General features: G+C 41.3%; 1 long non-coding RNA gene across 1 annotated transcript in view; it reads left to right on the top strand.

Annotated features, from left to right (window-relative positions):
* The window catches only part of LOC139829174 (uncharacterized), an 18,009-nt gene extending 5,524 nt beyond the window's left edge, over nucleotides 1–12,485 (top strand). Inside the window, exons 2-3 of the long non-coding RNA XR_011741525.1 lie at nucleotides 6,674–6,806; nucleotides 8,322–12,485. This is a non-coding gene — a long non-coding RNA (uncharacterized lncRNA). The remainder of the gene's footprint in view (nucleotides 1–6,673; nucleotides 6,807–8,321) is intronic.

Genomic DNA, 12,485 nt, shown 5'->3' with positions numbered 1-12,485 from the left:
AGCATGTTCCAGCTCTTACCTGCTGCTTGAAACCCATGTCCATCAGTGCTGCACAAGCACCACAGGACAGTCCAGCTGGGGAGAGCTGAGCAGGTCACACTTGCAATTGCAATTCCTCTGGTTACTGTGGCACCAGTCACCCATGCCTGGAGAGAGAAGACTAATGTGTTGGTACTCTTCCATGTGCCTCCTGCTGCCCAAGTTGTAACAAAGGCAGGAAGCAGAGGGCGGCTGGGGAGCACGGGCTACGCTAAATGCAAGACAAGGGACTGAAACATTCAGGATTAAGATACTTGTCAGGAGGGAAGGAAATACTGAAGACACAAGCCAAGAGAAAACAGTGGCAGAGAGAGAGAGCAGAAAGCCCTTGTGATGGGTGTTTCACACCTCTCTGACTCATACTCAGTATGCTTTGCCTACTGCTGCTTTGGCTCCTCAAGTGGAAGGCATCTGAGCTGAAGCCCTGAGAGATGGACCTGCTTCTCAGTTGGGTCAGTCAGGGTGGCTGTGTGGGACAAAATCACTGTTCCCTAGCCTGGGGTTTATTGTTGTTTTACTTTTGGAAGGGAACTGAAACTCATTTGACAAAAGACAGTAGAGCTGCAAAGTTAAGAAATACTCGAAATGAGGGTACGTGTAAGCTTGGAAGTTCTTCCTCCTTAAGGGTAGGGATAATTATATTTTTCTTAATTAGATAATCACATATTCCTCTTCCCACAGGATCTCGCTTTTTTCAGCAAATGAGCTGTTTTTCAATAGTCCCTTTCATCCTCCTCACTTGATGTGCAGCTCAAGCTATTATTTAATGCATATTATATAACCCTCAGATTAGATGCAAAATTATTCATTCCCTTCTTTCTCTGGGATCCCATGGGGCTTTTGCCATTATACACCCATGGATCATAAACATTGATGAATATCTTTTACTCAGCTGGGATTACCATCTCCATTTGTAGAATGAGGAACAGAGGCAAAAAGAGATGAATGTTTCTGTTTTCAAGTATCTGCTGATTCTGGGTAGCCACCTGGAACATACATGCATTTCTTTTCCAGGGAACGTGCTGGTTTTACAAGTTGGGTAGGACATGAGACACCTGTGTGAGTTTGGGACATGTGGCATGGGAGCTCTTTCATGAGGCTGTTTCGTGAGGCTTCAGGAGAGGTTTCTCCTGCAGATCCTGAGAGAGAGGAGATGTCTCGCTGCAGCATCAAGCCGGCAGTCTGACCTACTTGGAGGGGTTGCATTTGAACCCCATTGTTTCTTGCTGTTTCCCACCAGGGAGCATAGGTTGTCATTCGTTATGCCCCATGAATTTCTCTCCTTTGGTGACTAATCCCTCCCATGCTCTGTGTGGGCAGCCCAGGCAAACAGCTCCGTCTTTTGAGTCCTGCAGGGCCATCTTTTACAGTCCTAGCCTCTGGAGTCCTAGGATAACCTGGAAATCTGTGCTTTCATTTATTTGTGCAGAACCTGCTTACTTCATGCTGGCTGTGGAAAAGATCTTGAAATGTACTGTTTAAGTCTTAAATACAGAAAGACAGATCAGAAGAGCTAAAATTGATCCCCGTTCTAAAAATTTCCTGATTTTAAACCAACCCCAGAGAATTTGGGGTTGCTGGGAATTTGCAGGAGTATTCCATGAGACAGCTACATCAGATAGGTAGAGTCTATTTGATATTTTATGAATATGAATAAATTTTTCTACTTATAAAGTTGCTCTTTAGGGGCCCTAGGCTCTACTGAGAAATCTGAGGGATAAACAGGATTTCTGAAGATTTTAGACGGTGGATGATGTACAAGGTGGTTGCATTCACCTGTCTGTGACAGGACACACTGATCCAATAGGCTAGTTCAAAGAGCAGATTGAGCGAACACGTTTTGTAATTAGAAAATGTGGTGTTCACAGAAGTGGAAACATTTTGCAGATACAAATAAATTTCTGTAATTGTACTTCTTGGAAAAAATGGGATAACACCTTTCAGTAAAGTGGAAAGGTTCTGTTTCAACAATTGCAGAAACTAACATTTCAATATAGCATTTCCAAATAATTTAATGTATTAAAGCTATTTTATGTAATACAAAAATAATGTTGATTTTTTTTTTCTTTACAGTAAACAGTATTTTTCTGGAGATATATTTTATAAAATACATCTGCAAGTATTCTTTTTTTCCTACCAGTTTTGGAAAGGAGTCACATCTAAAGCTGCAGAATTTCCTTCAAATTGCAAACTCTGATCCTCCCATGTCTAGCTGGACAAGTAATAGATTTATTGGGCCTTTACTTTTATTTTAAACCATAAATTCTTCAAATTATATCTAGTATTCCAGTGTGATCTTATACACACCCTGGCGTAATTGGGACCTTATCTTCACTGTAGCTTGTGCCATGTTGATATTTTCATAACATTGATAATACAATCACCTACCACAGGCATATTATTTAAACTGTCTACTTACCTTCCGTATTGAAAAGCTGCAGTTATAATATTTATTTACAAAAGCAAGTTTAAAAAGTTAGAAAATCATAACCTATGAAATGTAGTACTTGTTCTGCTGAGTCAGTGGAAAAATGGTCTTGGAACTGAGCCCTAAGTGTGTTCTAAAATGCAGAGGATTGCTTGATCTTGATTACTTTCACGTTGCATTTTATATTGTCAACAGCTACTTCCCAAGTAGCACCTTTAATATTGGACTGAAAGCAGTTCTAGAAGATCCAGCAAGTTGTTTTTTGGTTTTGTTTTGGTTTTGTTTTCGGGGAGGTTTTTTTTTTGGGGGGGGGGGAAGTGGGGATGTTTGTTTTTGGAAGGCTTTTATAAAGAAAAAAGAAATTACACTAACTTTAATGGAAAATATTGATAGTCTTGTAAATCCTTTAATCTAGAAGGAATCAAAATGGTTTATAGATTAAATATCTGCAGGGTACATCAGTCAAATGCAAAATGCTGCCCCACCAACCTGTGTCCAGAATACTTTAGAGTAATGGCATAAGAGGGAAGTAAAGAATTTCTCTCCCATTAAAGCTGTGGGAGGTGATCTTGGAAAATACAACAAAGTTACTGTGTCAGGAAAGTAACAAAAGCTCCAGAAGTCATCCTCCCTTGACCTTCATGCTGTCCTGCAAGCATCTCCCAGCCCACTCTGAGAAACATAATGTTGAACCTGGGAAAAAAAAATTCCATTGGACAATGACAGAATTCTGTGAATTGAGATCACATTAATCAATAATTCCAGGCAAAATAAAATTAACAAAATACTTCAAAATTGCCAAAGAATCCATTTGAGTATATTAAATGAGTATGTAGATAGTCTACGTAAAGTACATCTGCCTCAGCATGGCAAATGAAGAATGCTCCATCCCAAAATAGGCCATAGCCTGGCACTATCCTCGGAAGTGTTGGATCAAATTTACTCTTAGGGCTGCTGTGTTTTACAACACAGAGGATGTGTTTCAAATTTGGTTGAAGTACATGAGATTTACTGTTACAGGCAATTTTGGATCCTTCCAGATGGCAGGACTTAAAAGGACTGTCAATGATTTCCATCAGGATTTATATGTTGTAAAACACTGAAAAGTTTATGAGCAAAATAACTCTTATTATCTGGATATCTCTGAGATATGAAGAACCTGATTCCAGGCCAGAGTTGAAAGACCTGAACTTGAGAAAAAGCTGCTGCCGCTAAAAAATGATTATTTCTTTGTTAAGAGATGAAGGAGATAACCAGCAGTCAGTGAAGGAAAGATTTCTGTTGATGGGTTGACATCTACAAAGTTTTGATCAGAACCCGAGTGTGTCAAAAACTGGGTAGCTGATTAGCTTTAAATATATTACTGTATGTCATGGTTTAACCCAAACTAGCAAGAGAGCTGCTCACTCACGCCCTCCTGCACCCCCCCAACAGGGGAGAGAATCAAAAGGGAAGGGAGAAACTTGGATTGAGATAAACACAGTTTAATAAAATAACAAGATACTAATATACTACCAGTAAATATATATATATATATATATAAAATAGAAATAAAAGATACTCAAGGAAATTCTTTACAAGCTATCCACAACAGAGCAGCCAGTCCCAGCAAGCCACACCTGTTCCTAAAGTTGATCCCAGAGAGAGAAAAGAGAGGAAAAAGGCAGAAAAGCCCAGAGGCCTCTGCAAAATGGCGAAAGCATCCTGCACCAAAACCTCTCCCAGTTTCAACAAGAAAAATAAAAAACCAAAACGCACACAAGAGCAAGTGCCCAAGAAGCCAGAGAGATTGGAAGAGTCAACCAGAAGGCCCCACTCTTAAATCTGGAGCATGACACTAATGGGATGGAATACTCTCGTTGATCAGTCTGGATGTCAGTCAAGCTCTGCCCCATTTCTCCCCCCCTTCCTTGCTATCTCACACCTGTGGGCAGAGCAGTCAGAGTGTCCTTGGCTCTCAGACCAGAGCAATTAAAAACATTAACTATGTGCTGGGTTGTTATCTTCTTGTTCTCAAACTAACTCCAAATAATGAGCATGCTAGCTATGAAAAAGAAAGGTTTCTAACTGCATGAGGAAAATTAACCCATTTTCAGTCAAACCAGCACACTGTACTATGATGCGAATGTGGCTTTTAATGAAGAAACTGAGGAAAGAGTTTAGACGTGCTTGCTAGAGCCGTCCTTGAGCTCACCCAGTGGCTGAGGAGCCCCTATCAACTCACTGCCCAGCCTCAGCATCCGTCTGCATGTTATCCTACAGAATTAGGGTCAGCCCCCTCCATCCTTGTTCTCTGGATACTCCTTTGTATCATTGCTCCAGCCAAGGCTTCTCGCGGTGTCTTAGGGGTTAAGGTGACATAAAATGAATGCACAACAGGCAGTGTTATTCTGATGGATTATTAAGTATAGCTGGAAGGACCTTATCAAGATAAGGAATTAGCTCACTCAAGCACTGAATTGTGTAGTGAGGTCACACTAGCTTGCTTCCGGATCTTTGTTTATTTACCATTATAAAAAGACTGGATGACAGCCAGCTGTTGGCTCAGTGAGAAGGCAAAGGAACAAGATGTCTACATTTGCAAAGGACTTTGCAAGTTGTAATTTATGCTACAGTTGCAAACAAATATAGCACACAGTACCTAAATTTCAACTCATAAAACCATTCCTCAGCCACATACACACATCACAAACTACACAATCACAAATTTGACTGAACAGAGACCACATACAGAGAGAACTATACCCAGCATATCCTTTCTTAGGTCACAGGCAAATGTGCATTTGTCTGCACGGCAAAACAAAAGTTCAGATGGCAGAACCCCTCACCATCCCCTCTGCTTGGTCAGCAAGACAAGGGTGAGCTGAGAGTAGCCGCTGGAGATCTATAGGGAGCCTTGGTCGTTCTAAGGTGCGGAGCTGCAGATCAAACCCCAGGCAGAGGCTCAGTGTGAGCAGCTCAGCTCAGTGCAGCAGTGAGAAGGGTTGAGGTGAGAAAGTAGCGGAGAGATGCAGAACACACTGCACTCCCTTTCCCTTTCACTTCATAGTTATTTGTGAAGTCATTAGCGTTAACTGCCTTTGTAATATTTTCTAAAGTGATGGTCTTCATATCACTACGGGAAGTACAAGGGCAGTAAGAATCAAGGCGGTATGAGTAGAAAGGTGTAAAAGGAATGTAAACTAACCTCTGACACAGAGTAAATAACACACTCAGAGGAATGTGTTACTGAGGAGTATCCTCGAGCCATGCACTTTGTAAGAAGTGAATTATATGTAAGTACTATACCAAGATTAAGAATAATATGAAAATAATACACTCAGAGGAGAGTCTCTAACCAGGAATATCCTCTACCTATGCACTTTGCAGAAAGTGTGTTATATGTAAATGCTATACCAAGATGAAGAATGCTGTGATATCTGCCTATGGCACTGGATTGTCCTTTTGCCTCTCGTGGCGAATGAAGACTGCAGAGTTAATAAATTCCTTCTCTGCTCCCAAGTATGCCATCAGCTTTTTTCTTTCTTGTCCTCTGGAAGTTTTGTGGAGGCAGTATGTGTCAAAATAGACTTGAGCACTGTGATTCAGTTCTTAAGTCTGGGGCCTGCTCTTCTGGAACAAGATTTCTCCCTTTTCTCTGGGCCAGCTCCCACTAGCTGTAATGTAGCATATGACTGCACATGCCTACAGGGAAAATGGGTTGGGAAATATATCAAACATAGTCAATTCAAGGTTTTATGGCAAGGCATTAAAGATTTTTTAAAAGTTAAAAGTGGCAAGTGAAGAGGGCAATTGTCTGAGCCAGTGCAAAAGGTTTATAAGTAGGAAGGAAAGCACTAGAATAAAGAAAAATTATTCTGGGCCACAGGGCAGGTATCTGCAGGCAGGTGGCAACTCTCTGTCTGGAAGGAGACATGCTGGTAGCTAAGTGGTTCAATACTTTGTTCATATAGTAAGTGTCAGACTGCATGGAGGTGGCAAAAATTACATTTAATTTAAAGCTTAAGTTGCATTAAAGCAAACCAGATCTCCAAAGAATAGATTGCAGAGAGGAATCCTGCTCTGCCAAGTAAGAAGTGTGTAAGGTGTGATCTAGTACTGTGCCTTTTCACTATGCATTTATAGGACCCTGTGAAATGCATATACTCCAGTTATGCTTCCTGTCCGTGTTACAACATGAACTAATTGTTGTTAACCTTACAACAGCTCCCAGTGGACTGAGAGCCCAAGACAGCAAGGCTGCTTTTCTAGGAGGTTGTGTCACACCAACATGGAAGAGGCTGAATTTGAAGCCTGCTCTCCTGTTTTGTTCTGACACCAGGAGTGCCAGTGCATTCAGGTGAGCTTACCTGGTGGTTGCATGTGAGACAGGAGAAGAAATCCATCAAGGGCCAAGCATAATAAAAATCCATCTAGTCTTGCTTCCATTTATCAACAGCAAAAATCGAAGCATTTTTGTGACCTTTTCTGACTGATTTCTGCCTGACTTTAAGCCTATCTGATCATTTACAAGATACTAACTAAAGAGTTAGGACATTACCTGCAGCCAGTTTCCTGAAGTGATGAAATCAGCCGATACCCAAATGATGTTGTTGCCTGACAGTACATATACTGAGAGGCACACTGCAGGATGCTGTTGTCCAAGGAGACAGTTGCTTTCCTTCACCTGAGAGAACTTTGGGGTGCTTCCTGGAGCCATTTTGCCAGTCCTGGCTGCAGGTTAGGCCTCAAAACTGTAATGCTCTGAGACTGACTGTTAAGATGCATTTTGGACGATTTTATAAAGCCCTGTTTAAATTAATCTTTGGGAGGGTTGTCGTTTGTTGTTTGGTTTTGTTTGTTTGTTTGTTTTTCCCAAGCAAAAACCTCGCTTCAAAATAAAAAAAAAAAAAAAAAAAAAAAATTCTTTGTTTTAAAAATCCTGAGGTGCAATACTTGACTTTTCTGGGTTGTCTTCTCCTTTCTTTAGCCATGATTTCTCCCCAAATATGTCCAGAGCTTGCCATTACAGTTAATCCATCCCAAAAGCCCTCTCTGCAGGTCCCTTGTCAGTGCACTGCTGTTCCACACCATATGAAATGCTGTGTCTCTCATGAGGGACCCTGCTGACAGAAGCAATTCAGATCTCCTGCCCTAGCCTCTGATAGTTCGTGATTATAAAATCTCAGCCCTTCTCATGAACATAAGGTACACTCCCCTTCACTCTGCCCCACCACTGCAAGAAGCTGTAAGGTGGTGATGGAATTTACCTTCCCCTGAAAACATGACATATTTAGCATTGTCTGAGGTAATAAAAAATGAGCCAGTTCCTATTAAAGCAAATCCCATTCCACTGCTCTACAAGCTAGCCCTTTTCCTTACTCCTTCCCAGGAATTTCCGAAGTCAGGCAGGAATCCTGCAAGGAGAATCATCAAATGCAGAAAGGCTGCTACACTGGCTGCACCCCCTCTTCCCTTTTGAGCTAAAATACCCTTTTTTTTTTTTTTTCCCACTAGTAGCTCAATATGATATATCTGTGCTGAAAAGCTAACAGGGAAATCAAAAAGATTTAAAACAAACCTTCCAAGGCCAGTGGAAACAATTATTTTATCAAAACTTGTAGCTCTTAAATAAACAGAATAAAGCAGAAACAGGTTGGTCCAACAATGACTCTATCCAGCCGTAGGCAGTAGATGGCAGTAAAAGATGGGGAAAGTGAAGATTAGACCTGTAGCTGGGAAATAGCAGGCGAGTTTCTATTTCAATGCAGAGGCTTCAGCATAACCTGGTGCCATGCTCTGCTTGAAATTAAATTAGAAAGGCATAGTTTCTTGAAGAGCCATGTTTTCTTACGTCTCTTGTCTTTCTCCGTAGGTTCATTTGGTTCCCTAAGGAAGTCTTGCAAGCACAATGATGAAAGTCAGCTCCCCTTCACTGAAGGCCCAGTAACTAACTGGTGGGTATGATCCAGCAGCTGAATGGCAGCTCATGAAGAAAGCAAAAACTACAACCAGCTGATATGCACATAGCCAGCTGAAGTGACCAGAGCCCATTTCTCCACAGTAATGTTCGGTCAGCGTTTGGATTAGTGAATTGAATATGGCAAAGAAAAACCATCCTGGGACCTTAACTGAGTGCAGTGGTCAAAGCCCAGGCTGTGCACTTCAATACAAAGCAAAACTTTGTGCAGCAGAACACTGTGTACTCCTGCATTGTGTGAGCTGAATGAAACACTCGACATTGTGGTTTGTGTTAGTTCTGATGCTACTCTGCAACAACTGAGCACTTCCCACCTGGGCATTAAGGGATATGTCTCTCATCTGTCACACTGAGAGGGATGAAAAATGGGAGCATAAGCCTGGAGGGAGTCCTGGGACCCTGACTTTGCACACATCATCATCACCACCACATATCTTTAGGAAATGGATTAAACTCCATCCCAAAAATACTTTGTTCTTCTGTTCTTCCCCCCTCATAGATTCTCTCTGATTATCACCTGTAATATCCCATATTTCTATGCTGCACTTTGCTCCAGCTGTGACATATACCATAATTCTATAAACTGCAATGAACATAAACACAATTATTATTACATAGTATTTAAACTATGGAAGTAATATAATTAGTGCAATTAAAACATATTAAAAACTCTAAATATAAATACTAAAATGTCCAGTCCACATTGGAAGCCGGTTGACATTTTTCACAGACAATGGCTTTTGACAAGCGAAAAATTCAAAGTTCTTCAAAATCTAAAACTTTTTCAGCAGGCAAAACTTTTCAAAAACTTTTTCAATGAAAATAGTGGCATTAATTCCACTGAAAAGTATTCTCAGGGGAAAGATGCTTAATCACAAGCCTTATGTAACACCTAGAGGAAATAGCATCCTCAACTGAGTCACCTGCAAAAATTTCAGTAAGGCCTTTGCCACCATATCCCGCAGCATTCTCCTGGAGAATGTGGCAGCTCAGGGCCTGGGTGGGTGTACTCTGTGATGGATAAAGAACTGGCTGGATGGCTGGGCCCAAAGAGTTGTGGTGAACGGAGACAAATCCAGTTGCAGCTGGTCATGAGCGGTGTTCCCCAGGGCTCAGTATTGGGGCTAGTTTTGTTTAATCTCTTTATCAATGATCTGGATGAGGGGGTTGAGTGCACCCTTAGTAAGTTTGCAGATGACACCAAATTGAGTGGGAGTGTTGATCTGCTGGAGGGTAGAAAAGCCATACAGAGGGATCTGCACTGGCTGGATCATTGGCCTGAGGCCAATTGTATGAGCTTTAACAAGGCCAAGTGCTGGGCCCTGCACAACAACCCCAGGCAGCACTACAGGCTTGGGGAAGAGCGGGTAGAAAGTTGCTTGGCAGAAAGAGATCCGGGGGTTTGGTTGACAGTTGTCTGAACATGAGCCAGCAGTGTGCCCGGGTGGCAAAAAGGCCAACAGCATCCTGGCTTGTATCAGGAATAGTGTGGCCAGCAGGACTACAGAAGTGATTGTGCCACTGTACTCAGCGCTGGTGAGGCCCCACCTTGAATACTGTGTTCAGTTTTGGGCCCCTCATCATAAGAAATACATTGAGGTACCAGAGAGAGTGCAGAGGAGGGTGATGAAGCTGTTGAGGGGCCTGGAGCACAAGTCTGATGAGGAACAGCTGAGGGAACTGGGGCTGTTTAGCCTGGAGAAGAGGAGACTGAGGGGAGACCTCATTGCTGTCTATAACTCCCTGAAAAGAGATTGTAACATGGGGGGTGTTGGTCTCTTCTCCCCAGTAGCAAGTGACAGGACAAGAGAAAATGGCCTCAGGTTTTGCCAGAAGAGGTTTAGACAGGATATTAGGTTAAAATTCTTCACAGAAAGGATTGTCAGGTGTTAGAACAAGTTGTCCAGGGAAGTGGTGGAGTCAGCATCCCTGGAGGGGTTTAAAAGGTGTTCTTAGGGACATGGCTTAGTGCTGGAGTTAGGTTATGGTTAGACTCAATGATCCTGAGGCTCTCTTCCAACCAAAATGATTCTATGATCTTCTGATTCTATATTCTGTATTATGCATTACACATTATTTATTATTAACTATACTTGTCAGCTCATGTCAGCAACAAGGAAAAGGGTTTGTTGTACCTAAAAACACCGCTTTTCAGGATATGGTTTCAGACATTCAGCTGGACAAGAGACAAGGAGAAGAGCTAAGGGCAGTCTCTGAAAACCACCCTCACTTCTGTTCTTGCTCTGAAACTAGTGCTTTCAGTTTCTTTGCAACTACAGAACGGAACTCAAGTATGCAGAGGTTTCAGTCAGTGGAGGGCAGCAGCAGCTGCGCCTTAACAGAATTATATTTATTTAAAAATTGACTGGAAAATCTTTAGAATTAGCAATTCAGCCTTGGGGCACTGAGAAGCAGATTAGTACAGTGAATAATTATTTGAAAATCTGTTTATGTTTCTAATTCATTAATGAAGATCGTAGGAGCAGATTTCAAGTAAAAAGAAAGATCAAACTAGCCAAAATAAGACAAGAACCTGAGTCCCAAATCATTTTTTGGTATCTGACAGAAAGCGAGATTTTCAATTACAATAACAAATGTCAATAATGCCATCAGCCTTCAGATAAAAGATCTTAGGTCATGTCAGTGACGAAAACATACACATTCTGAGAAGTCTTTGATGTGACTGCAGTAAAATGCAGTTAACTTTCAGGAAGAACTGCATAGAGATGGTACAAGGAAATTAATGACATCAACTAGATTGATTAAATACTTCAAAAGCATCATGCATATTGTTGAAAAACAGTCAGGGAAAGGCTCAAGGAAAATGTTTCAAAAAGGCTCTCTCCTAATTTTTTCCTTCATAAAGTCTGGAAGGCTAAGCACCACAGTAAAGGAGAAGTTTAAGAGTAATAAGCCATCCTGCAAAAAGTTGAGAATATTTCCAAGCAAACAAAGTAGAAAAGAATGCATACTTACTCAAATATATTACAAAACCACGATTAAAATCTGGAGGGAGAAAAATTTCAGTAAAACCTTCCCCATGATGGCATAGAAATTACCTGATGATTAAAGCTTATGAGTCAGGAACCCTACCTGAGAGTATGTAGGGCCAACTGATGATGCTTTTTTAAGGGAATGATTCAAAAAGAGACACAAACATGGCAAAAAAAGGCAAAGAAACTCTTGGCCCATATTGTGAAGGTTAAGGAAGTTCCTAATGAGGGATGAAACAGAAGATCTGTCTCTGTCTTGGTTTTGTTAAAAAACAAGTTTCTCTTATAGTGAATTTGCCTGTCAGCTAAAGCTTTCATTTTAGCTGCATTTTCCTGGAGAACCAGATACATGTTTTGGTAAACCTAGCAATGGAATGCAAACTTATTGATAACAAATGGATACAGCTCTCGCGAGAGGGGCAACGAGAAACAGGTGACCAAGAAACTGATCAATGAAGTATAATATCCCATTCATGTGAATACTTCATATAAAAGTGGGAGATCACAAGGATCTCCTCCTTTTCCTTTTTGCTTATGGCTGAGATTAGGAGAGGACCTTCTTAGTTGTCCCTGTGAACTGAGGCCTAGTCAGAGACTGAATCCAGCCCCGGTTGGCTGCAGAGTCCATTCCAGGACTTTGGGTGCTGGCTCTGCAGACTTTCAAGATTGGTTTTGTATATTTTGTATTATTTTCTCTATTCTTATTAGTAGCATTAGTAAGACATTTTTCATTTTTCCAACTCTCTTCTCTCTGTCCTTCTTTCCCTCCTGATCATCTGTCCTTAGTGGGAAGCAGGGAGACAGAGGGGCTGAAGGGGGAAGGTGGGGGGAGAGGAGGTTAACACTACATCTGCCAGGGTTTTATTGTCACCCTGCAATCAAAACCCTCGACAGTCTCAAATTGAAGTATTAGTTGATGGGATTTTAATATGATGTAGGGAGAAGAGGAAACATGACTTTTAACAAGGGCAATCATAGCTCTTCAATGTGCTGCAATGCTGTATGTAGGCATGGGTGATCTGATTTACCTAATATTTTTGCATGTTTTAAAATGTTTATGAGGAAA

The sequence above is a fragment of the Patagioenas fasciata genome, chromosome 1, assembly GCF_037038585.1.
Source record: "Patagioenas fasciata isolate bPatFas1 chromosome 1, bPatFas1.hap1, whole genome shotgun sequence".
Taxonomy (NCBI): domain Eukaryota; kingdom Metazoa; phylum Chordata; class Aves; order Columbiformes; family Columbidae; genus Patagioenas; species Patagioenas fasciata.
This window is presented reverse-complemented; position numbering and strand designations above follow the sequence as displayed.